The 25212-nt window shown below is 38.6% G+C and overlaps 1 non-coding gene across 1 annotated transcript; it reads right to left on the bottom strand.

The window, feature by feature from the left end:
• Positions 1-21270: 21270 nt before the first annotated feature.
• On the bottom strand, positions 21271-21343 carry Trnaf-gaa. The gene has a single exon. It is a non-coding gene; the product is annotated as a tRNA-Phe (tRNA).
• Between the last annotated feature and the right edge of the window lie 3869 nt (positions 21344-25212).

Raw genomic sequence — 25212 nt, 5'->3', positions numbered from 1 at the left:
GCCATGTAAATTGGCCAAAGTGTGCGGTTTATATAACCAGTCTATGATAATTTAGCTTGGGTTGATAACTGTTACAGCTGGACTCCTTAATTACCTATTCACACATCAAGAACATTGAGTAAACTTTTATTCCGGAAAATTCGATATTTATCGTTCAAAAAATCAAAATCTACTCATTCTACGGACTACTTAACATGATAAATCTACGGTGAGCATAAATAATACGAACGCCCTCTCGGTATAGCTTCGATTCTGCAGGTCAGTCATATCTCAAGGCAAAATTAACTTGCCCCCGAGAAGCGCGTTATGGATAACCGAGAGAGAATAATTTTTTACGCTCTCTGTCGTACGAATGGACTCAAGTCCTTGAAGTCGATGGAGAGAAACTCATTTATCATTCAGTATTCATGAAAAGGGCGGACGTTATTTAACTCTGACAAGTCCTACTCACTCTTGTTTTCCTTTCGTCATACTAACTTTTCATTCACTCTTTTCCAAATTTATTTTTAAGAAAGCAAGTAACTCAAGGTCGAAGGTGCCCTTGAAAACCCTCTGTAACGTTCGCATGTCCTCTGTTAAAATTTCAAAATCAATAGCATGGCAGAACGTACCGTAAAATATGTAATTTCCTGAAGTTAAGAAGATATTGCCTTAATTGCCAATAGCTTACCGAATGAATACTGCTCACATGTTTGTAAAAGTAAAAGACTGAGTAAAAGTTAACATCGAATTTTCATCTTTTGATAATAATTGATTATAATTAATGATCAATCTACATCAATAAAGGCCAATCAGAAGGTCAGAGGTGAATTTCCCGCGCAGAGTATCTATTTTTTTCTGTCTAACCCTATTTAGTACAGTAGAAACCTTGCAGTTACTTTTTGTGCATAAAACGTGTTTGAAAAATGTGATAGTAATATGTACACCATTGTGAGAAAAACCTGACAATTCTCTGATACTTAGTGTACTCTAACTGATAAAGAGGTATTATAAAGTGAATTTTAATTACGCTAATCATATCGCCTTTTCTTTAAATTTAAATTTTATCATTAAATGCATGCAAAAATTGAATACGTAAAAACTCAGTTATTAAGTAGCGTCAACATTGGAAAAATTTCTCAGCGCAGTCTGGATTTTAATACGAGTGTTGCTCGACTTTGAGAAATTCAAGGGGTAGAGCATCCTAATTCGGGATTAGGTCGGCGTGGTTACTAGAGTAAATCGTAAGTTTTAAATAAATTGCTTATTACCTCGAAAATACGACGTACTTTGGTCCACTTTTTTCTTGTTAAAATTAAGCCGATTATTTCAAATTTCGGTTTTTTAATCACGATGACACTAAAACAACTGTATCAAGCGGCAATTAGTAATTTATTCAATAATGCTAAAAAGCCTTAATTTGCTCATTTAGATGAGAGAGTGCAAATATTTGAAATCCGGTGGGGGAATTCAATGTGCTGCAGTTAGGATGACATCCGTCGATGGTGGAGGAGATGGTAAATTTGGAGACACTTGCAATAAGACGGGGATTCACGGTTGCGTGTTCAAACCCTGGGTCAATAATTAAGGGGTTCATCCGTTAGTAGGAGGCGTGGTTACTCGAGTCCAAGGTCCATCGATGGTCTGTAAAAATACATTCGGGAAAAGGGAACGAACCAGAAGACACCAGCGATGTAGATCGGGGAAAGCGAACCTGTTGTGGATAGAACTTACGATGTGGGAATCTTCGTTTACTCGGGTACATCTTTCACGGCAATTGGGATCGTGGTTACCCACTGGATAGATTATTTGGTTGTTGATCGAAATATCCTGGGTTCAAATCCGGGTGAAGCCTTCGAGTACACCCGAGCCACGGGCGAAGGGATAGTAAAATTCCCCCCCTCTATTGCCTGACGTTGTTAACATCATACCCCTGTGGCTTAGTTCGGTGAGACCTCTACTCTCAACTATCCAAACTAACCTTCGGATTGAAGCACTAAGGTATAGCAGAAAGCGTGAAAATCCCTACATTTAGGTACCACTGGGCAAATATTTACCTAACTCGTCTTGGAAACTCTTTAGAAACCTGAAAGTATTTTTATAATTATAATTGTTTAAAGACTCTTGTTTGTTGACTATGAATAAGTCTCCTGGTGAAAACCCTTTTCTTTTATCGAGAGACCGCCCGCAGAGATGGTGTGCGATGGTGGTAATTATGGTAGAAATCAATTTTTTGTAAATTTTTCTTGTTTTTTTGAGTGTTTTGTCACCTGTTAACCTTGTCATTTTTTGTCGTTAATTTCGCTAATGTGGATCAGTGGTTGATTAAGTGATGATGCAGTGTATAGCGAACCTTTTGGTGAGAGAACTTACAGTGCGGTAAGTAGTTGATGGCCCTTGAATGCGCAGAACTTCAGAGACTGGAGAGGAAAGTAGGAAAGTGGCTGTGGTGGGGAAACTTCGGAGGGGAGGCGAAGCGCTACGGACTGACATTGGTAAAGCATAGACCTCGAATGGTGTCAAGTCCCGAGCAAAAATGGAAATTTTAGCCTGCACCCCCATGTCATGGTACTTCACCGAAATAGTCTCGCCCATGTCCAAAAACGACGTCCGCGCAGAGGCCACCAAAGTTATAAGCGGCCTGTAAGGTGTGGGATATCCCATTTGCGGCGTATTCATTCTCCTACCCCATCTTCTCACCAAAAAACCGACGCGTCAGTGTCAACGGACGACGACCAAGGTCGTCCGCCGAGAGTAATTTGTTGTAGCCTTCCAACTTCAGGGCGTTCGCCGAGCTCGAGCTCTCAATTGCCGTCGACAAACAATAGTGGAGGAGAACGACTGACACGAAGCGGCACCGCTGCTTTACGTGGAGAGGAAACGCGACCAAAGACACAGAAGGGACCCTCTGGTCGATATATGGGTCCCAGCAATGACAAAAAAGGGCGGGCCGCATGCCGGAACCCAATTTAATTTTTTGCGGCCCGCAAAAATTAGTTTGGGTCTTACTTAACTATAAAAAAACTTATTTATCAAGTATAGATAATAAATAATCACAATAAAATTAAAATAAACCCAGCAATTTAAAAAAATCTCCCCAGCAATGCGAATGACCCAGAATTCAATTCAAAGCGATCACGCATTTATTAATACCAAGCCATCTCAGCAAAATGTAAAGTAGTGAGCAAACTCATAATACTAAATCGAAATGAAGGCTTAGGATGACTATAATTCTACGACTCGGTAATTCAACGTAGCTCCTGTTTTGTTTGCCATTATTTTGCCCAATGCGCAAATCCTACACACGAGTGGAAATTAGAAGTTTTTTTCCTGGTTAAGTTCTACAGTCAAATCTATTTTGGGAATCACTGGGCCTGGAGCGCGACTCTTAATCGTTACTTAAAGCACGTTTACTATCATTTGGCCGCACCAGTCACCCTTTGCCAAACGAAATAAAAGGGATCGGCAATAAACGAAATCCGTTAAATATTGTTCGCGTGGGTACTCCTTGAATCGTGCTCAGAGGCTGTATGGCATTCTTATTCAGAAACATAACAGCGATCAGACGTATCACTGTGAATCTATGGAAATTCATCGTCATCAACGGTCACAGAACAAACTAATCATTTATGTGTACTCTGCCCTAAAAGCGGGGTCAAATTTCTTATGTCAAATGAAAGGAGATAAATTGATTTTGAAGTGATCGCTGAGTAAATGGCTGAGCTAATAGCGGAGCGAATACCTTATGTCGATAAATTCTCTGTTAGATCTACTCGGATTTTCAAATGTTTTCCCTCTACTCGAAGGATTCAAATCATCATTGGATAAAAAAATAGTTTTGAAATATCTCTTAACTGTGTTGAGGACGGCCTTGAACCTATTTTAAAATTTTGTTGAGAATGAAAACTTAATCATATTTCAGTCTTTTTGTAACTAAATTGATATTCGGCGTTACAAAATATTTGAAATAACGAATCAACCACAGAGGTAGCTCGGTGGAAGCCATTGTACGACAGTACGAAGAAATTCCAACTGCGCTGTTTCCTCGCGTGAATTTATTATTTCTATCTATGATTTCGGTGTAGGATAACACTATAATTTTAAATTTATTATACAGCGAAATTACGAGTGGAAAAAATAAATTCACGTGTTAGTGCAGCTTCTTTGGTATTTTTTCCAAATCCCGGATGTTAGAACTGCCGATTGGTCAGAATAAATTAGTGGCACGTAGCCCCAGTCTCTCACTTAACCCTTTCTAACCCAGAGCTGCTTCTGGAAGATATCAAATTTCAAGACTTTTCATTTTGAAAACTTTAAAATTTTGCACTCAATCATAATTATCATGGGAGCTAAATATTTCGTTAATGAAATTGACACCACAAAATTATGCTTAGTTTAGATGTTTCCTAAATATAGCAGAAAATTTATAAATTTTTGACGTTGCTTAGAAGCAACATTGGGGTATAATGAGTTAAAAGCATCATTTGTTATTATTGTTCTTGTGAAAATAGCCTTCCTAGTCAACCAACCTCTTCCTGTAATCCCTCCCCCCCCCCCTCCCTCCGTCTCACCAGCGCCGTCTTCCAACGGTTGGTTTTTTTCCCAATTCTCAATGAAACCTCCACTTAGGGGTTTCCAACCAAACAAATCCTCCCCCCTAACCCCTACTCCTTCCACCCTCTCCCCCATCCCCTTCAAGGAGTATATATGCTTGCTTAATATTCAATTTGTTGTACTTGATAATGAACGTCGTAACATGTCGTACAAAGGAAATAAATCAGTGGAAGTCAACGAAGTCTTCTTTTCATTTTCGAATATCAATTTCCACGTAGTTGAGCCTCATACCATTGAACGAATTGTTCTTATGGTTGGGGGAAGATATGATGGTGTAAGGAAGAAAGATCTGGTGTGAGCAGGGGCGGATTCAGCATCAAATACTTGTTACATCGGGGGTCATGACCTTGGTTCGGTGAATATGGAATAACCCCCGGGAGAGAGGGGCGTTTTTTATAGTAAGGAGTGCTTTACGCTCTATGATAAATACAACACAAACTTCTCTCACGTTTGGGACTTGTAACCATACACTTTCATGTGCACTCCCTTTACTCTTTTACAAGGATACAAAAAGTATTAAACTAAAAAAATAATATTTTTTTGTAAAATTTTGGTGGGGAGGTCATTACTCCTGTAACCTCCCCCCTAAATGCGATGGTGGTTGGCGTAACATGGTGAAACTCCTTCATGATGCACAAAGGTTAAGAAAAGACTTCGCTGTTTCACAAAATAAAATATATTTGCGACCGGTTTCGATACAGAGTATCATCATCTGGCAATTACAAGTATCAGTACATCGAATTTATACCCTTGAAGGCGTTAGAGGGGCGGTGGAGTGGAGGTGGAGAAAGGGGGTGGGGAATGGGGGAGGGGGTAAATTCACCCCTGGGTGAGAGTTTCGATGTCTGTCAAGTTCCTCGTCCCATCCCTGTTGTTGATGAGGAATGTGTCGGATCATGTAACGGTGGAGAAAATGGACTCCCTCGCTCCACTGAGAACCCGTGAAAACCTTATTCAGTTTGGGGTAAAGGAACCCAAAATAGAGAATTACGCCGGCTTCCTTGTTCCTTTGGATATACCTTCCTCATATATTTCAACTTTTCTCGGGATTCCGCGTAGGTAGGATTTTGTAAGAGCGCCGACGTTTTGGGTTCCCTACTCGTTACCCATTCTCACGGCTACCGAGTAGTAGTATTATTAGAGAATTTTGAAAACTATGATATCGGAATTTTATCTCTTCGCGGAACAATTTTATCCAGCGCCAGCCACTTTAGTCATTTTCGTGCTCGTGATAAAACTGCTTAGTAGTAGATTCATTCCAGGCATTTCATTTGATCATCGCCGCGTATCATCGTGTGAAGGTCTAGCATAACGTAGTTATGAATTCATATTTATTGATATGTACTGTAGTCGATGAAAATGTTGATTTCGTCCAGTTTCTGACTTACCAGTGCCTCATTCAGAGTCTCCTTTTGGAGTTATTTCCGTTAACTTTTCCTTTTGGTATCTCGTTCGATTCTGTTTTCACTCGCTTTCTTTTGGAATACCTACCAGAAATATGTACCCTACCTCTCAGCACCTCATAGCTGGATATGCCATTGGTGTAATTGATATCCCACATCCTACTGCTGCAGCAAATTTAAAATGCTTCCAATAATTTACCTTTTATTATAACCACCTCCGCATTCCTCAATAAAATGCTGATTACTCATCATTACTAAGCTTGTGATCCCAAGCATATTCTTATCAAAACAGCAAACATGTTCTTATCAAAATGTCATTTCCTCCGTATCGTCCCGACGATTGTTATTTTAATCTTTTCTGAAATTATTGGTATTCGATGAGCAAGTTGACATTTCCCAATTATTTGCCTAACACTCTGAATTAGAAATAATCTAAATCCATCTTTGAATGCCTTTTGTTTAATTTGTATCGATGCATTTACCCGCTGTAGAAGTTACTTCATGGAATTTTATCATAATACATTCATAAAAATGAAAAATGTATCATGGTAATTTGGCATGTTGGGACTATTTATCGTTTCCATCCTTATTTGAACAAAAGATAAATTTTTATTAGAATTTTGCTGTCAATGACGAGCATAAAAAGTAAATTCATGAACATAGTATGATAAGTTTTTTTGCGTATTTTTTCTCCTCCTTCCATTTCTAGCTTATGGAGGAAAAATAGTGTATGGGATAGGATGGATGGAGGGAACGATGTTAAATTCGGTAGAAGTTTATGCGATAAGCTAAGGTTAATATCAAAAGAAATTCGTCCCGCCCTATTATAATAGTCACTGGCTGAAATGGAATGTCTGTTGATTTAGATTATTGAGTGAATTTAAAGACATCGCTCTAGAAGTGTCCCATCTTCGAGATAATCGGAAATGCCTTTGTCACCGTCCTCGGTCATATCTATTTTATTCTTAATTTATCACCGTGGAGGGATCATTTTATGTTTTTTTTATTACTAACGGCTTTCAAATATACTTGCGAAATATTCAAGTGTAATGTCGTGAAAAAAAATCTTCAAAATGGCGTACAACTACAAATTTTTGATACTTCTCTGAAGGCGTGTTTATTCAGTCTTGGGGCGTTACTAAAAATGCGAATTCGTCCTGATGTATCATTTTTGACTCGGAATGGCATGATGACTTGCAGTTTTGCATGACACAAAAGAAGGGCATAGGATTTGGACGCAGTCATGCCGGATACAACGCATATTATATTAGTGACGTGTGCTTTTGGGTTGAGCTATTTCCTTGCAATCTTCAGTCTTTCAGTCTCTGTAAAGGTGTGTTCATTTTAGCCGATAAAGTTCGGAAGATGATAAATTTATGGTCTCCTCATTTTGACACCGTATCGTCGACTCGCGAACAGCTTTCTTGGGATATATGAAGAAAATTACGTCAAGATATTAATTCTTCATTGAGTCTTTCGCGGTTCATGGTTGATAAAATTAACTTTTGGCTCATACTGCGTAGTACAAGCTACCTGAAGAAGCGACCATTAGGGTTCGCGAAACGTCGGGAGAAAACCTATTCTATGCGTTTAGACTCGAAAAAGTTTATTTTACCTTATCAAGATATTAATTAGAATCATTGATTCCCTATGACGACTGACGTAATTCATATATTCATTCACATCTATCCATCTACATCAGCCTTCTGAAAACCACCTCGTAGTAATTCTTCTGGTGTCGTATCTCTATGTGCTGAACGAATTCTCGAAATGGCGCTGAAACTACAATGATAGAATTGTTCGGATACTGAATAAATGCTTCAAATTTCTGCTATAGAGGGCATAACTCACGTTGCATTGCATGAAAAAAATACGCCAAATATGCGCACTTAAATGAATTTTCTATGTCCCACCAGCTTGGGTTTACATAGGGCATATACTATACCACAGTTTTCCACAAAATAAAATATGAATTTTGCCTGCTTAAATACGCTACTTAGGGGTATACCAAATTTGTTCTTGTTCCGCTCAGTTAAAGGAAAATTACCTGAATTTTAATACGATATCAATTACATTTTACAACTCTGGTTCCAACTCAAATATGAATTCAGCCGCGCATGAATAGCGATCTGAAGGATAGATCATTAGAAACAAAATAATTATACGGAGTTATGTGGGTAAAATTTGTTGGAATGAACGTTCGTTAGACAACTTCATGTCAAAGTGGCAGAGTTCGAGATACTTCATGCCGCGAGTGATAAATAACTTCTTGCGCAAGCGACATGAATGGCCAGGGAATCTTCAAGAGGTGTTGGTAGAACTCTGACTTAGCGCCTTAAAGAAGCATCGTATTCCGAACGCGACAATTATCTGTTCTTCCCGTAGTGTGGCCTTCGTGCAAAATCTCGATGCATCTGTCCATGAAACCTTATCGTCATCCGAGGCGAACTAATTTCATTAAATTTCGCCGGCACTTACAAGTATGTTGAAAGAATAAAAAAAACTTGCGATAGTCATTCCGGGTGGGCCATTTGTGTCTGAGAGGAAAGGAACCATCGTTTTCGTGTCCCAAGGCCATCTATTCACTTCTTCAAAATGCTGAGCTGAATGGCTGACTCTGGATGACTCGGCGACCTCTTCATTTGAAGTGAGAGGGGAAAGAAGAGGTTTGTGTCGCTCCTTTTCAGACGAGTCAGTCGTTGGATTCCTTCAAGACCGCGGCGATCCTTGATTTTTCTCTCGTTCCTCTCCCTCTTGACGTCCGAAAGAAAAACACCCCCAAGGATACTTGCGACTTGATAATTTCAGTAACTCCTCCGCTGGATTTCCGTGCCATCTCGAATGCATGCTTTCCGACTGCTTTTCTCTCCGGGTCAAGGGGAGGACTGCATAGAGGACGCCCAATTCCATCCCATAGAACGCTTACTTCTCTTTCCACTTCGGCTGCATTTTAATCTGTTTTCAAAAATGTCCGCGGCGCGGTGGTGAGTGCAATGCGATTGCGGCGTACTCAGCGGGGGGGCAGCAGGGGGTAACTGCCCCCCCCCCCAGAAGCAAAAGTAAATATAGATCAAAACGAAAGTTTTGAGCAAATTTTCTTAAAATCCAAGAAAAGTGATATTAGTATAAAACACGTAATTAAAATAAAAATCAATGTTGTCTAGCAAATAATTTTAAAATCTAATGAAGGGCTGCTATAATTTTCTTGAAATTTTGGTTTCCTTTACCTTCTCTGTTTTAAAACTTGAAGGACTACGGCTTGTCCCCCACTAGTTTTGATCCTGAGTACGCCCTTACAATGCGATCCACTTTTATCCAATATGTTTCATTGTAATTGCAAGAAGTAGCCCTGAAAAGTTGTGAATTTGATAGATCACATTGTCATGATCATGAATTTTGGTTAACGCCCCTAATTATGTCTTATTTCCCCGTGAAACTCGTATTAATTTGTCCGTCAGTGAGGCGGTTGGCGATTTTATAAACCCATTGAAATGCACGGTGGGTGACCACACATTTGGAGGCCGAATTGAGGATCCTCTTTTGTGGTATTTGTGCTTGGGGTGTTCGAACCAAAGGGATTGCATATAGGAGGCCCAATTCCACTTCATCCCATGCAAGGCTGATTTTTGTTGCCACTTCGGTCTCATTTTTATCGGTTTTCAAAAGGTGAAATTATTATCATTCATTTCTTATGGTTGTTCGTTTACATTTGAAACTCATTCAGAAAATTAGAGTTTATGATTGGAACCGTGTATAGAGAACCTGTTACCGATGGGTGAAAACTGGACCGGTGTTGAGAACCGGAAAATGTTAAGAACAGACTCATTCTTAGTTAGCAAGGGATTAAGACCGATCGTAGGCCAAGATTTTGGCGGTACCCTGGGGAAAGCTTAGCCTTCAAGAAATGTAATATCTTAAGTACCGTAACGACATTTGGATGAAAGAAAATTGATATACCATTGGGTCTTATGATCCTTCTTAGTCGCTGTTGCATACCAGTGTTCCCTGAATCCGCTTACCTTACTATTATTTTTCGTTCTAAAACTTACTGAACATTGATTTTTATTCCGTCTTTGTTGCATGGTTATTAAGTTCGAACTAACCAAGTTTTCCTAGCTTTGGCGGCTGGATTAAACGAAAACATTCAGTCCTACCATGAATATTGGACGCCCTTTTCCTTAAAGATGTGAAATTGTAAACTCTATTCTTTCTTTATTTCCCCAGATTTAAATGTATTCCCAAATGCTTTAACATGATAAATTTACTGGCAATGACTGAATATGTTCATCTGTTGACTAGAAAATGTACCTGGGTCAATTTCATTCAAGGTTTTTGTTATCCCTGTGCCGAGATGTCTTGCTTAAGTTATTATGCAGCACGGTTATAGCTAATCAGATATCATTTATGTAATATGCTATTCACAGTGTTTGCCTTCTAACCATCTTATCTTCAGTCAACATGCTAGAAATTGATTGCGGTCAAATCTCAGCCAAGCTATTCTTGACAACTTTATCACTCGAATATATATCCTCCAAGTCATTCCTGCAGCCTATTCCCTTCTCTGGAGCTTATTCTTTGTCTTTTCTGTTATAAAAATTTGACGCTCCCATTTTAAGCGAAAGTCAGTTTGTATCCTCGTAATAGTTTAAAGAAGAAACCATATTGATCTTTAAGTAAATATGAAATGAAGTCCGCGCAACGATGATAGTTTTCAATTACATCATATTAATGGTCATCGTATTTTTAATTTAGCCCATGCATAAAGGACTACTTTCGTAAAGAAAGAGCTATGACGTAAAATATGACATTTAAATTGGTTCTTGCAATTAAGTATCTCATGAAGAATAAAATTACCTTGGCCTTAATTTTTTTCTGAAACTAAAATACCCACTATTTGTTCGTATCCATATCCATACCGTAATTAAATGCTCCTCAACAATGTAAATTTTACTGTAATCCTTTCATCTCGAGTATTGCTCAATGCTGATGTTTGAACGTAAAATAAACGCGCAATCTTTGAACTTTAAATTTGATACCATGCAGGTTGTGTGCACTGTGCCCTCGCATAACTGAGCGATAGATTTAAAAGCCGAGTTTTAGTAGATAGCTTCGGTGAGCCTCGATTGCCCTACCTACTCATTTGAAAAAGTATTTCAGCTGTCAAGGGTCATACAATTACCGTACTTCACTTCGTTTGTTATAGATACAGTACATTCTGGTTCATCAGAATATATCGGGAACGATAATTATTGTTTCAATGAAGCTGGTGCCATTGCCATACGAATCCGAAGTAGTTCGGAAACATTCGTGGATGGACGTTGGAAGGTGAAAAATATGATTATTGGAGGATTATAATGTATTTTTTCCGTTACTTATGCGTTTAACTATAATTGTAAAAAATATGAAATTGGGTATATTAATATTAAATTCTAAAAGTAAATTAAAATTGTATATATTTCCCTCAGCCTCCATGCAAGGGAATGTGTTTATATCTTAAGCAGCGGTAAGAGGGATAACGAAAGATGATACGTGGTCAGTGTTCATCCAATGTAGAGAATGTACGGGATCGGTTTCTACTGCTTAAACATGACTTACATTCATGTTTTAGGCATATTCTAGTGATGAATATCCCTAATTAACGGTCTTTTGTCTCAATTAACTGTAGAAAACCGAAGATAACCGTAACTCCTTCACTCGCTTTTGATCCTGGAGATTCGTCCCAATTAGGTGACTGCTCGTAATATTCGGTTTTCCAAATTACCTGAATCTTCTGTATTTCAATAAAGGTAAACTGGTCATTGGCTATATTCCAAAACATTCATTTAAGTACAGGTAATCCGTTTTTATGGCGCGAACGGAATGTATAAATAAAAGCAAAAAAACTGTAAGAATCCACTTGGGTGGCATTCTTTAGTTTTTGCTTCTCGCTCTCAAAAATGAAGTACAACCTCAGATGTAACCCAGAGAAAGTGACGTGTTATGGGGGGTCCTGGTAGGCCGAAATTTATGGAAAAATTGCAAGGATGAACATTTTTAAGGTAGCTCTCGAATGAAAGTTTTTATTTCTCTAACTTAAGATCATTGTTTAAAAATAATTGATGAATATCAAAACGCCACTTGCCTACGTACATCAGACCTCTGGCGTATTATCGCTGGGAGGTGTTGCTTACCATTAAGGCGTCGCGGGTAGTGATGAAACGCTCTCCCTCCCCCAAAAACCACGGCTTTAATCCGCCTCTGTCCATTGGAGCAATGAAAAATCCTTTGTTCCAAAAAAACGTATTATGTGTGAAGGGATGTAAGTGAGTCTTGGACGTTGACAGCAGTATTGAAGTCAAGAGTGGAAGCATTCGAAAGTGGCTCTAATGAAAAATGATTTAGATAAAATGGGTCTACGAAGTAAGTAATGAGGAAGTGCTAAGAAGATTGGAAGCAAATAGAAGTCTCCTAAAAACCTTAAGGAGAAGGCGAGACAACTTAGCTGGCCACGTTATAGCCTCATGGAAGTAATCGTAGGACAGGTGGAAGGGAAGAAGGCCAAGGGATGGCCCTGAATGAGTTACGTAGGACAGGTTGTAAAAATGTAAAAGAGGAAAAATACGTCGCTATGAAAAGGCTAGCGGATAGGAGAGAGGAATGGAGAGCTGCGTCAAACCAATCCCAGGATTTTTTACTATAATGATGATTATTATGATGTTTGAAGGGGTAATTAAGACTTTCGTGCAATGCTGCAGCATAAGCCCATGCGCTTGTTTTATCTTTTGTGAAAACTAAACGTTTGGCTTTTCAGACTGGAAGCGTACTGGCGCTATAATTTCAGATGCTTTATTTCCAAGAGTAGGTCTTGTACCAGATGATGGCTCTGTGAGCCGAAACGCGTTGTACGCAGTAAAATATTTTGTGGAAAAGTGCTACAACCTTTTATTTATTTAAATATGTCTAACTTCCACCAATTTAAGCCTGAATCTGTTGAACTTAGGTACATAATATGGTCAAATTTGAACATTTTGCGTATTATTTTTTGATACACTTGTACCTTTAATAATGGAAGTGATAAAATAAAAGGAAGTATGTAATGGAGGAAATAAATAGTGTTAAATTACCCTTTTACGCTGTTAAATGTTTTCCTTCTGAACAGTAGAAGCTTATTTGCCTTTAGAAGACCATTCATTGGGTTCATTTTGAGCAAATTTTTTGTTTGACAATTTACACGTGGTAAAGATCAGATTAAGTATTATCGGAAAACCCGGAACGCAGGGGGTAAATAATATGGAATGCAGTTTGTATCTGTTTTTATCTATCGTTAAGCGAAGTGCATGTTTTTGATATCTACAGTGCTTGAAATGGCTAATGTATATACAAACATAAATACAAATGGAAGATAAAGCAAATAGATAGGGCTACAAACACATGATGATGACACAGCAGTGGCGTGGGGATAGAATGATGGCCGAAAACACATGGAAACAACTATATTCCATATAATTTTATCAATATCGAAGACCAGTTGTTGTTTTACTTAATTTCTATTTTCAAAGCCTCGGGTGCACGAACCATTGGACGATGGCTCCTGAAGATTTGAACTTTGTTTTTTAGTCGTGCATTTGCTATACCTTTTATTGATCAGATTGATAGTGTTCATAATTTACTTTCCTCCCGTCCACATGTATACTTTGAAGTGAGCCCTTCACCCGTTTTCTTTTTATGATCCCGAAGTCTTCTACAGTTATCGCACATCATTTTGAGCGCTCATGTCCCAAAGGAATTTCGTGCAATGGTCAAATGTACGCGAAAATAATACTAAACGTAAATATATAAAGGTGTTTATACCACAGTAGGTACAATTATTCATTACTTCTCTCTAGCATAGGGATGAAATCGGTAGGTCAAAAGTTGAAAGGCCAATAATCGCTTATCTACTATTAATTTTTAGTGTGAGGGAATTTGACCAACCGCACACATTGAAGGAATAGTTTCCAGTATTGGTAGGAATATTCCAAAAAAAAGTGCTATTTTTAAATCTGATTAGAGATTGAATGACATATCGGCTATCGCACCAGTATATTTTTGAAAATATACGTATCAGCGCATCAGTCTATTTAAAATTCCTCGGACTCTGATATTGCAGTATATTTTTACACGTCGTCAACTTCTAGTTCCATGGCACACAGAGTTTGCTGTCTATCAGCCAAGGATATGTCCCCCTCCACTGGTCGTAGAGTATAACCGACTCTCGGCACAACTTTGTCCTTCACGCGCAGTCATCTTTCACCTATTAGAAGGGCGTCACTTCGCGTCAAAGGTGCTATCAAGATCACCGCGCGAAGAACACTCTTCCTTTTGATTCCGTAGAAAACTACACATTATGACTCGTAGGAAATTCTCTAAACCCCTGATTACATACACTTGAAAGCCGTGCGCAGCGAATCAAATAATCTCCTATTTCAGCGACATTGTTTGGGGTATAACATGGTTGGAACAAATAAAAATCACTGCTCGAGTGAAGTTCTCTCTGAACAACTAATTCAGCTAAGGATAAAATTTACTAATCCAAATCAATAACTAATTTAGATCTTGCAACTTGTACGTTAAAAGTTACTTTTTCATTAATTTTTGTAGGATTTTCTTTATTCCAAAGGTTTCTAGGAATAATTATAATAACTGATCTTCATTCTTTGCTATTGAACTATATTTTCCACAAGTTTAATGTAGGAGAGATGATTATTCTGATATATAAGAATGGAAATTTTTGCAGTTCCCATTCAATTTACTTTCAGGACAAAGTGTGTGTATACATGCAGCTAGGTCGGTGTTCGCTAGAAATCAACGAATAAAACTTGTTGGTTTATCGGTTTATGCGTAATTTTAACGATTAAAATTTAACATTTTATGATAACAAGAAGCGATGGTCGCGTAAAATAGTTTATTGCATTTTAAATATTAATTATTATCTTTGATTCGTTATTTTTGTAATTTTTTAATGTCAAGTATGGCTCATGTCCAGTTGGTATGTTTATTTTTATATTCCTATTTTATTTATGTGGAGTGAGTAAGGCCTCCATCCGGCCCCATCATCCCCCAACCCAGATGTATGTTGTGTATGAAGTCGTGAAGGTCTTTGGTTCCACTATCTTCGACTTCTGTTCTATTCCATTCTTGTCACTATCGCTATCCTTCGCTCCTTTGTTATTCTTTTTGCCTAAAACATTCACGATCCATTTTTTTGGGATTACCGTCATCAAAATTTAAAATTCCGGCGTTTTCTCTCCACTACTGGAGACTTAATGAGGGTAAAAGAGGATTTTTAGCTGAGTTTTCTTTCTTTCCTACACACATAATGAAGGAGTTACGCCATCTACTATTGCATACTGAATAAGGTCTTTATCAGCGTCCCAGAAGCTTTTTAAGTCTTTTGAAACTTCGTGTTCTCTCTACATGACAAATAGGATAAAGACTGATTTTCATTTTAATTAACCAACATAAATGAATGGATAGGATAAGACTGATTTCTATCTTATATAATAAACATAAATGAAGGAAATAATTATGCAAATACTATTGAATACAGTACGACACCTCTGGGTATTGTACGCTATGTTAGGATTGATTTCAGGATTGAAAAATGTGGCAACGAGTGAAAGATTGACTTCGTTCGCTTAACGTAATGGGCAAGGAAACTCCATTCATGTAATATTCGTGGTAATGGTACACATATTGGCCGCAGATTTTCATCCTGACACCCCGTTTTTCAGAGTCATTTCCGCGCTCACCTAATATGTGTATTGAGGTTGCTTCTTTTTCAGGGATTCACAGGAATCTCCTGGACTCCCAAGAGGAATTTCGTTGATAAAATAACTCGACCGCGAGGAAGTGATAGCGCCACCGCGGAATCCGACCGCAGCTCCATACAAGAAACCGAAAACGAGAATGGAAAAAATTATAACGATACGATGCGCAAACCCGGCATGTATGATTGTCATCTTTATGAATGAAAGCGAGCTCGATGAGTGCATTCGCACTTTTTTCTTGTGGCGCATCTTCTGTCCTTACAAAAGAGAAAAAAATCCAGGGCTCTTTCAACACCGCAGCATCGCTGTCGGCGTGTTTGTTGTCAATTCTGATGTTAGAGTTCATTTGAAAGATCTTTGCAAGTGAAAGGCAGGCCCAAGTATTTGGGAGGTGAGGGCGGACGGCACGTGACTTCGTGAAAACCAATCAAAATGCGTTTGGCGGAGCCTACACTCCGGGAAATTCAATCTCTTTCAGACCTCCGTGATGAACGCTTCGTGGGTAAGTTAACTGCGTTGCCAAGTGGGTTGGGGGTTTTAGACGAAGTCTTTTGTTTTGATGCACAGTTTTGGTCGAGACCTTTGAGGGAACATGGCAACGCCTGCTCTGAAAACAAAAATAACCACCGAATTACATCAGTGGCCTACCCTTAATTAAGCTTAGGCAAATGTAAACTCTGAGTAATCTTTTGGCCATTTCCAGAATAATCGTCAATTTGTCATAGAATCCATCAATTGAACAGCGCAACATTACAATATAAACGCAGCTGTACACCCGTTCTCCTTATTCTGAATCTCCTCTTTATCGTGCTGTCCATACAATCTGATTTTTTTTTCCTTTCTCTCCCTGTATAATCTGACTTCATCCTTTTCCCAGTATCTCACCCCCAACAATAAAACAAAACAAATGGGAGCCCGAGATATTTTATGCACCTTATTATCTCACAGTAGCAACGACGCTTACGCAACCGTAAGAAGGTAATGCCAGTGGCTGGAATGTGACCCGAGGAACAGGTTGCTCACCACTTGATCGTCACACATGACGTCCTATTACGTCGCTCTTTTTTCTGTTCTTATTTTTACACTGACATCGATTGGCTGGCTGGTTTTCGGCAGGATTATTTTGACCCAACTCTGTGGAAAACAGACATAGCATTAGAGATATAAAAATTAAACTAATTTGGCCTCAGTGGCCTATGATTTGATGATGGGAGTTTTGATAATTGTAAACATTAAAGGCTAGTCACGATTGGGTTGTGGATTTTAGGGCTGCACTGAGTTGAAGCGAGATTCTTGATAGTAAAATTAGGTAGGGATGGAGGATAGGTTGTTCGAGGTGCGAGAATAGAGGAGAATGAAATATAAGTGTGTAACGTTTGATATTTTATTAATTACGTTGATATTGTTAGGAAGATAATAAATTTCTCTCGAGTTTGCGCGCGGGTGAGAAAATCTAAAGGCCGTTTTACATGGTACACGGAATTGCGCAACCTGACGTACGTGCGAAGGCGTAGTCAAAATTGCGTCGTGTAAGGCGGTGAATTGCTAGAACACATGCGTGGATGCGAGACAGCAAAATAGCCCCTGTTCTAATTTCGTGCATTCATTCGCGCAATTCCACGCCATTCTAGAAATTAATGCAGCTCTAACCTGCGCAATTCCGTGCCCCGTGTAAAAGGGCCTTAAGAAATTCGGCGTTTTGGGTTCTGTCTCGTTACCCATTCTCAGGGCTACGTAAAGACATACACTGAGGGTAAGGAAGGTGGAAGTAGACCTTTACCCTGACAGTAGAATTCGATTGTGGTGGGGTCCGTGAGGTATTTTTGCTAAGTAAGGCGGCTCGCAAGCTTCCACGCCGGTGATCTGTAAGGCTGGTCACTGACGACCAAAATTCGAGTTCCATACCCCATGGAATACAAATTAACGATTCGTTAAGGATTTTGCCTCCTTGGTTTATAAATTTTGGATGATTCGCGGTATTATTTTGAGCGAAATCGGCGTCGCGAAGTGGGCATGTTATATGTGTTGTTGGCGCACAGGTGGAAGGTGTAAGTCATAGAAGAGCGCCTTACGGTTAGAATGACATTTAGCTCTTACACTTGCAAAACATTTAACCTAAAAATACTTGATAAAGGCATGCAACCAGCAATACGGATGGGACGCACGTGTATTATCTAAACCTATGAAGCAGTCGTGTGAATCGGAGATCATGGAAGACTTTTACATTTTCGTCGAAAGTTTATTGAATATGTCCGATAGTTTTAAGTTGGTTCGCATACGATGAGAAGAACCTCATTTTTTAGTTAAATTCCGTTCAGGATCTTAAAATTCTGATGAAATGATGAAGCATTTCATTTTTTTCCTTTAAAGGCATTCCTTTCCTCTCGCATTGGTATAAAAATAATACATGCCTGTATGTCATCCAATGAATTGGCATGCAAGTCAAGAATATAATTATTTGGTTCTATGGAAATAGCTGAAAAAAAAGTTCCAGGCTGGCATATTAAACTCCAAAATATAAAATTAATTGCTTAAATTTCGAAAACTTTGGATAATGGGTTGTAAAACGATTTTCTCCACTTAAACACTTGTTTTTCTAGCCTAATATGGTAGCAATATTCCTCCTCTTCATTCTAGTCTTTATCGCTTCTGAAGTTAGCGATCTCTTAGTTGACCGGAACGCAGTAGAACCCCATCGTAGTTTAACATGATCAATGAGAATACCTACCTATCGATTGTTAAAAACGTTGAGGTATAACTTTTACCTATGAATCATAAAGATCTCCTATGCATTACATATATTATCATAACGCCCATCGCGCTGGGACTAAACAGTTGAGAAAATAGTAACACTTCAGGGCAATCTGTTCGGTTACGGGCTTAATATGTTTCACGTTTCTTGATGTATTTTCCCAAAAAATGATTCCCCAAATCGCTATGTATTAATTCAAGCTCAGAGTTTCACAATATGGTTTGCATTTTTCTCCGTAGGATACCTAAACAGTGATCTAAATTTTTCCGCCATGGTTTCCTCTTATTTGTCCAGTACTCGCACGTAGTTTGCTTCGACTGAAGTGTCTTGTGACATATCTCTTTGACGCTTGTATCTTGTCCGCCCAATATTGATTCGACAAACAACTCCCTCTTCCGGCCTGAGATATTGATACAAAAATTTCCAGGTATCCCGTCACATGTACACTCAAAGTAATGGTGGAAGCTTATTCATTATCGGAAGGTAATAAGAGTATTGTGGAGAACTGCTATTCATTGGGATAAATTTGTGACGTTGGAGATTTATTATTTTCCAAAAATGTTCAAACTTTGAAGTTTCTAATTTCATAATTGCATTATTATGATTGCATATTTCATCATCTTATTGATAATTTCATGGTAAATTATTGTATTTTTTCCAATACATTTAAAGCCTCATTTATTCTCCCCACTATAAGCATTATTTAGAGTAAAGCCATAAGAGGGGAAAAATTCTCTACAAGGTTGTATGGCCATTATCCATTCACAAGAAAATCGGTTTCCTTTCTAATGGCATGCTATTCTATAGTCGGATTCGGAGGAGGAATATTCAAATATGTTCCCATTTTGTCCCAATCCCAGTGGCGGATACAGATGGGGGGCGCGCGCCCCTCCCTTGCGGGTCCGGCCGTATTGACAAAGATTGCAGAACCACGAGTGTGACTTTTTTATATCATAAGATGGCATAGTCTTATATATGTGTATAATTACTTTAATTTAAATTTTATTTTACTCTGCCTGTGACTTGATTATTTTTTATCGCGATAAAAGTAAAGGCAACTCAATGTATCTTTTGCGCCCCCCCCCCCTTGAGTGTTATCTGTATCCGCCACTGCCCAATCCTAACAATCATATGTAGGTATAGTACCCCGAAAATTTTAGTTTTAAATTAGTAATTCATCTTGAAACAAAAAATAAAATACGGCGGGTTGAAATTGAGTTATGCGTGCCGTTAAGGTCCAAGGTCTTCCTCGAGCGAAACAAATCTTCGGTATTAAGTTTTGAATTACATTTATTAATTTTTATCTGTTTTTCCACTGTGGAAGGTGAAAATTTAAGTGACTTTCCCTTAATGAATCCAAATGAACTGAATTTGTAAACATTGATGATTAAAATTCAATCCATATGTTCTGGACCACTTGATTGTTCCTCACCAGAAAGAAAGGTTATTTTACAGCACAAAGTTTTGTATTTGTATAGAGTTTTAATGATTCTAATAATGTATCTGGTTCTACAAGGCTTAACTAATACAATTGATCATATGAATAAGAATCATTTCTTTTCCAGTTCAGTATACGAAATACTTCGCGTGTATTTAAGGTTTTTCTCCATCATCATTATATGTGATTTTCATTATAGCGGACTGCAGTGGACGATTCTTCCCGAATGAGAGCTGATGTGCTTTTTCCTTTATCGCTGTTTTGTAATGCATACCATTTCCAGTTTTTTCTATATGTATATAATTATTTAATTTCGTTATACCCAGCCATGTTTGTGGGTGTCTTACATGCTTGAGCGTTCTCCATTACTCAATCGGCTATCATTGGCGTGAGTTTCTATTTATTCTGTCTCATGCTCTTGCTCGTTCATTTTCTGGGAATGCCCTTTTTATCATCGATTTTTCTTTGAGAAGATAAGTTACTTTGGAAACTATCTTCTCTATTTTCGTATATTCTACCTCATTATCTGTTTTCTAAGTACATATTTCTATTTTTTCAGTGCCTACTGTTAAGTAGAAATAAATTTTTTCGGAACTCTGAAAAAAATTTAAATCGGAAATATATATTAACCGTTTTTTCAATTGATTCAGAAGTTCTGAAAATTTCTCGCAACTGCTAATTTTTGCCGGCTGAGAAGTTTTTACTTGACTTGTTTTATACTTTGTTCTCATTGGTGATTTAATTTTCTTCGTGAACCGAAGGTCCCATTCCAAATATTTCCTTTGCCTTTTTTTGCGTACATTTTCACCCCCGTAAGATCTTATTTTTTCCTGATTTTTTTCCTGATGATGTCGTTCAAGTATAAAATGAGTAAAAGAGGAGTGGTTACCGTGAGTTTATATCGTCACAGTTTTACACGTCTAACAACTATATTCCTCTACATTGAACTTCCATTTATTCTGCCCGGCGAAAATTTTACGTAATATTGCTAAAAATATATTTTCATCGCTTCGAAAGTGTAAACTTTGGTAGCGACGTCGGATAGATAGAACGCAAGCAACGAGTGAAACGATATCTCTGATTCCAAAAAAATTAAAATCTTCAATGGTTAGCGAGAATAACAAGAGAAGTTGATATCAGTTACTTGAAGCAACAATTTGAGATATTTCAATTTTAAAATAAAATCGGATCAAATATGGTACACGATCCCATTTCCACAAGAACTCTGTAATGTGATATAAATATCCATTTTTATTTTCCAGATTTTACTATGCCATCATTTTTTATGCAAAAAGATGCCGGAACCCGGGATTGAATCAGGGACCTTTAGATCTTCAGTCTAACGCTCTCCCAACTGAGCTATTCCGGCAGTTAAGTAAGTTCGTAGACACGGTGCAACGAATTCCGTTATGATCTCTATCTGGGCAACGTGGAGGGCCTTTTACGTAGTTCTCTGTGGTAATGGTTTTTTGGCGCGGCGATCAACGGGAAAGGTCATTTCAATCTTCGAGTGGCAGGTCAGTCAAAGCTTACTAAAAAATAAGAAGAGTTAACTGCCAAGATTTTGTTTGGGCGACAAATTTTATATTCCCATAATATGTATTTTCACAGCACATTTAAAGCGATACCGGAAGCAATAAAAGATAATTTTAATGGAAGTGGTATAGTAGATATTTGGAGAATTTATATGCAGTTGTAAGGGTATTTGTAAAAACGCTTTTCTCCGGTAAATGTGATGAAATGAATGGGTATTACTCAACGCGAGGGTAAGGGGTGAAACGAGATATTTTACGATAGATGATATATTGATGCATTGATTGCAGTGGCGTTACTAGGAATACGCTTTGGGGGGATGGGGGGCGACCCCCCCCCCGCCCCCCCAAGGCAACTCGGGAAAAGTTTTGAAAAAAAAATGATATGGAAACACATTAACATCATTTCGGCACTTAAAATGTAACTTTAAGCAGTTGCAATCATTATATGTCAAAAACTAGGGTATATTTTAAAATATTTTTTTTTATTTCTCTGAGGCTTTGCGGGGGGCATCTATCCCTTCATTCCCCCCATAGTTACGCCATTGATTGATTGGATTAAACCATAGGGCAGGATATATTTTGTAACATTTAATGGATTAGTTGACCACAGAAGGGTTTTTAAATATTATGCATTGATACGGCTTTAAGCTGTCATTTGCGCTGTAGAGATGAGTAGAGAAAGAAACTTGAAGAGAAACACGGTGTACGTAGTTATAGTCTGCCCTTAACGAAAGGTGTGAAGGGAAAGTTAAGGGGTTAAGGTGTGTTCAACGGCAATTCGGTAAAATCTATAATAAATTGCTCTGGAAATAAATATGTAAGTGCAATAAATGGACGGCAAAATTTGCATTTTTAGTTTTGAACCTCCTCCCCAAGAAATCCGACGTTGGAGTGCTGTGCCCTCCACGCCCTCCACGAAACGCTCAAGCAACAATTAGGGTAAAAGGTAGTGAAGCACCGTTTCTCGTCGAATGACTCCGCGTGTATCCATTTACAGGGAGGCAGTTTCACTGGAATTCAGTCGTCTTTTCTGCTAATTGAAGTAGATATGCAGATTTTTCGACCAGGAAGACATTTACGCTCTTGCAAACGCGTACGGAAACGCGTTTTGAATAGGAATAATTGGTATTCAGCTACACCAGCCTGACCCTTAAGGATGAGGTATAAAAGTTGGCCGATTTTTTTCTGTATTATTAATGGCCAGATTTTATTATTCCTTCACTTTTTATTTTTTTAAATATGCCTGTATCCGGGATTGAACCAGGGACTTTTTGATCTTCCGTATAACACTCTCCTAGCTGACCTATCCCGGCGGGTGTACGTAAAACGCCTTGACATGTTGCAAGCAATTCCGTGTAGATCTGTATCTTGGCTATGTGGAGGACATTTTAGGTAGTTTGCCTGTCATTACTGCAGCTCCTAGTGAAATGATTTAAGTTCACGTCATGGAGTTTTTATCCGATTATTTTCACGTTTTCTGTGGTAATGGTTTTTGGATGAGGCTCCCGAATTGCTGATGGTTTCTTCTTTTCATTGAAGTGGGGATGCAGATTTTTCGAGCGGGAAGTCGGCCAACCTCTTGCAAACGCATGAAAATGCGTTTTTCGCGGGAATTATGGGTATTTAGCTGCCTCAGCCTGAGCCTTACCGATGACGTACTAAAGTTGGCCGAAAATTCTGCATCCTCAGTTCACTGATCTAAAGAATCCGACTGGATCGCTGGAGAAACTTCGTCCTGCAAATGGATATACGTGGAGTCCCGGAAGGGATGCTGCTTCATTTACATAACCTCGCGGAAGCCTAAATAAAAAAATCGAGTGATATCTGAAAAGACTCTCCTCCAACGTTGGGATTTTAATCGAGTCCTACGGGATAAAAAACCCACATTGTAGCCATCGCACCAACTATTGCTCCGTTCCCGGCGGAAAAAGGCACGATAGGCCTACTGCCCATCTCCCCGAGCCGCGACCAGTGGCGGCTCGTGAGTCAAATGCTAGGGGGGGCGCACTCCACCGGGGAGTCATAATTTTTTAATATTTCGTGTATTTTATTAAGTTTTTACGGCAATCTAGGAATTAAATTCTGTGATGCCATACGTTCCGTTTTTTCAACAAAAATACCTAGTTTTCCTAATAAAGCTTGATTAATAAATACTAAATGCTGTAGACTCTCGGTCATACGGATCGGCTTAGTCCGGACTCTCGATGATACTGATCAATGATCTTGAAGAATAAAAATGTATTTGCTGCGATATTTTGCAAATACAAACGAAAATACGTAACTTTAGGTTTTAGCGTCTACATTCTTCGTGCGGATATGCCCGCAATACACTTCTGTTGTTCGTTTTGCAATCATAATGCGTTATTTGTCAAATCTATACAACATTTGCAATGATTTAGGTAGCAATGACACTTGTAACACCTGACGAGGGAGGAGAGTGTCACTGACTTCCACTAGGCAACAAACACTACTAGAATGCGCGCGCTTTGCTATTGCAGATGTAAACTTTGATGGCGGTGTTCGCGTTGCTTCTTGAATACAGTATGATTTAAAATCAACAATTAAACATTTCTCACACATTTTTAACAAAATATGAAATACTCACAGGCCTTTAGTTATATTGCAAAAGTCCATCCTTCTTTCATTTTGTCCAGCAAAGTGATCAATTACACGTTCGTTGAAATCAGCGCTGGACAACAATTTCTTTCTAATTGAACACATGGCAAGGGCACTAGTCTATAAATAAACAAGGGACGACACAAAATAGGCCAACGAAAAATACGACCAAAAAGAACAAGGTGCCTGGACACAGAATTGGGACAGTTTTTCCCTATATTTACCTTAAAAAACGAGCACTGTTGATTAATTCAAAATTATCTTCTTGAATGTACACACAGCACTAAGAAACTTCTTAATCGGCAATTACGCACAATTAACTCCTCGAAAATGATGTCTGAACTCATTTCACTCCGTTCTTTCCGAGAGTCTTGCCGTTACTATAAGGACGACTCAAGGGAGATAGAAGTCGTGGTCCACTAATGCTGATTCAGCTGAGGGACGGATTTAAGGTCAGCAAAGGCATTCAAGCAAACGAAGGACGTCACGGACCATCTCCTTGAGTCTAAGAATCATATGTGGTAAACACACGAGACGCCAACGGGTCGCATTTGGAATAACCGTGTCTTCGAAATCATTGCCATGATATAATAGAAAATAAGTTCTAGATCGTAAAAGAAGACGGCTCGACTGAGCCACAAATGGGAGCTGTAAGGATTTCCGCACTGATATGAACTCTTCGAGGCCACTTAAATCAGACCCAAGTGGGCATTTTCCGTCAGACAGCTACCGCTCTGCCGCCGAGGAATTAGGTGAACATGAACTAATACAACAAGGACGGCTAGAAAAATGATGAACCTACACACAAAAGGTGCATTGTACGCGGCACTTCATGACATTAGTTGAATGACTCTATTGAAAGTCGCGCTTAACGATTTAAATCATATTTAATCCTTCACCCTATCACGCACGCAACTATTTCTTAAATTATAAATCAGTTGGGAATGTTAACTGATTTTTCCTAATACTGCAGGTCTTTTGATAAATTTATCTGAAAAATAGGTACCGTATTTCTAATCATCGGGAAGATATGAATACATTGTTAAGGCCTAACTATTATAATATTAGTTTCCCCAAGCTTCTTGAA

The sequence above is a fragment of the Ischnura elegans genome, chromosome 4, assembly GCF_921293095.1.
Source record: "Ischnura elegans chromosome 4, ioIscEleg1.1, whole genome shotgun sequence".
NCBI classification, from domain to species: domain Eukaryota; kingdom Metazoa; phylum Arthropoda; class Insecta; order Odonata; family Coenagrionidae; genus Ischnura; species Ischnura elegans.
The sequence above is the reverse complement of the archived record's forward strand: the minus strand, read 5'-3'. Positions and strand labels throughout refer to the sequence as shown.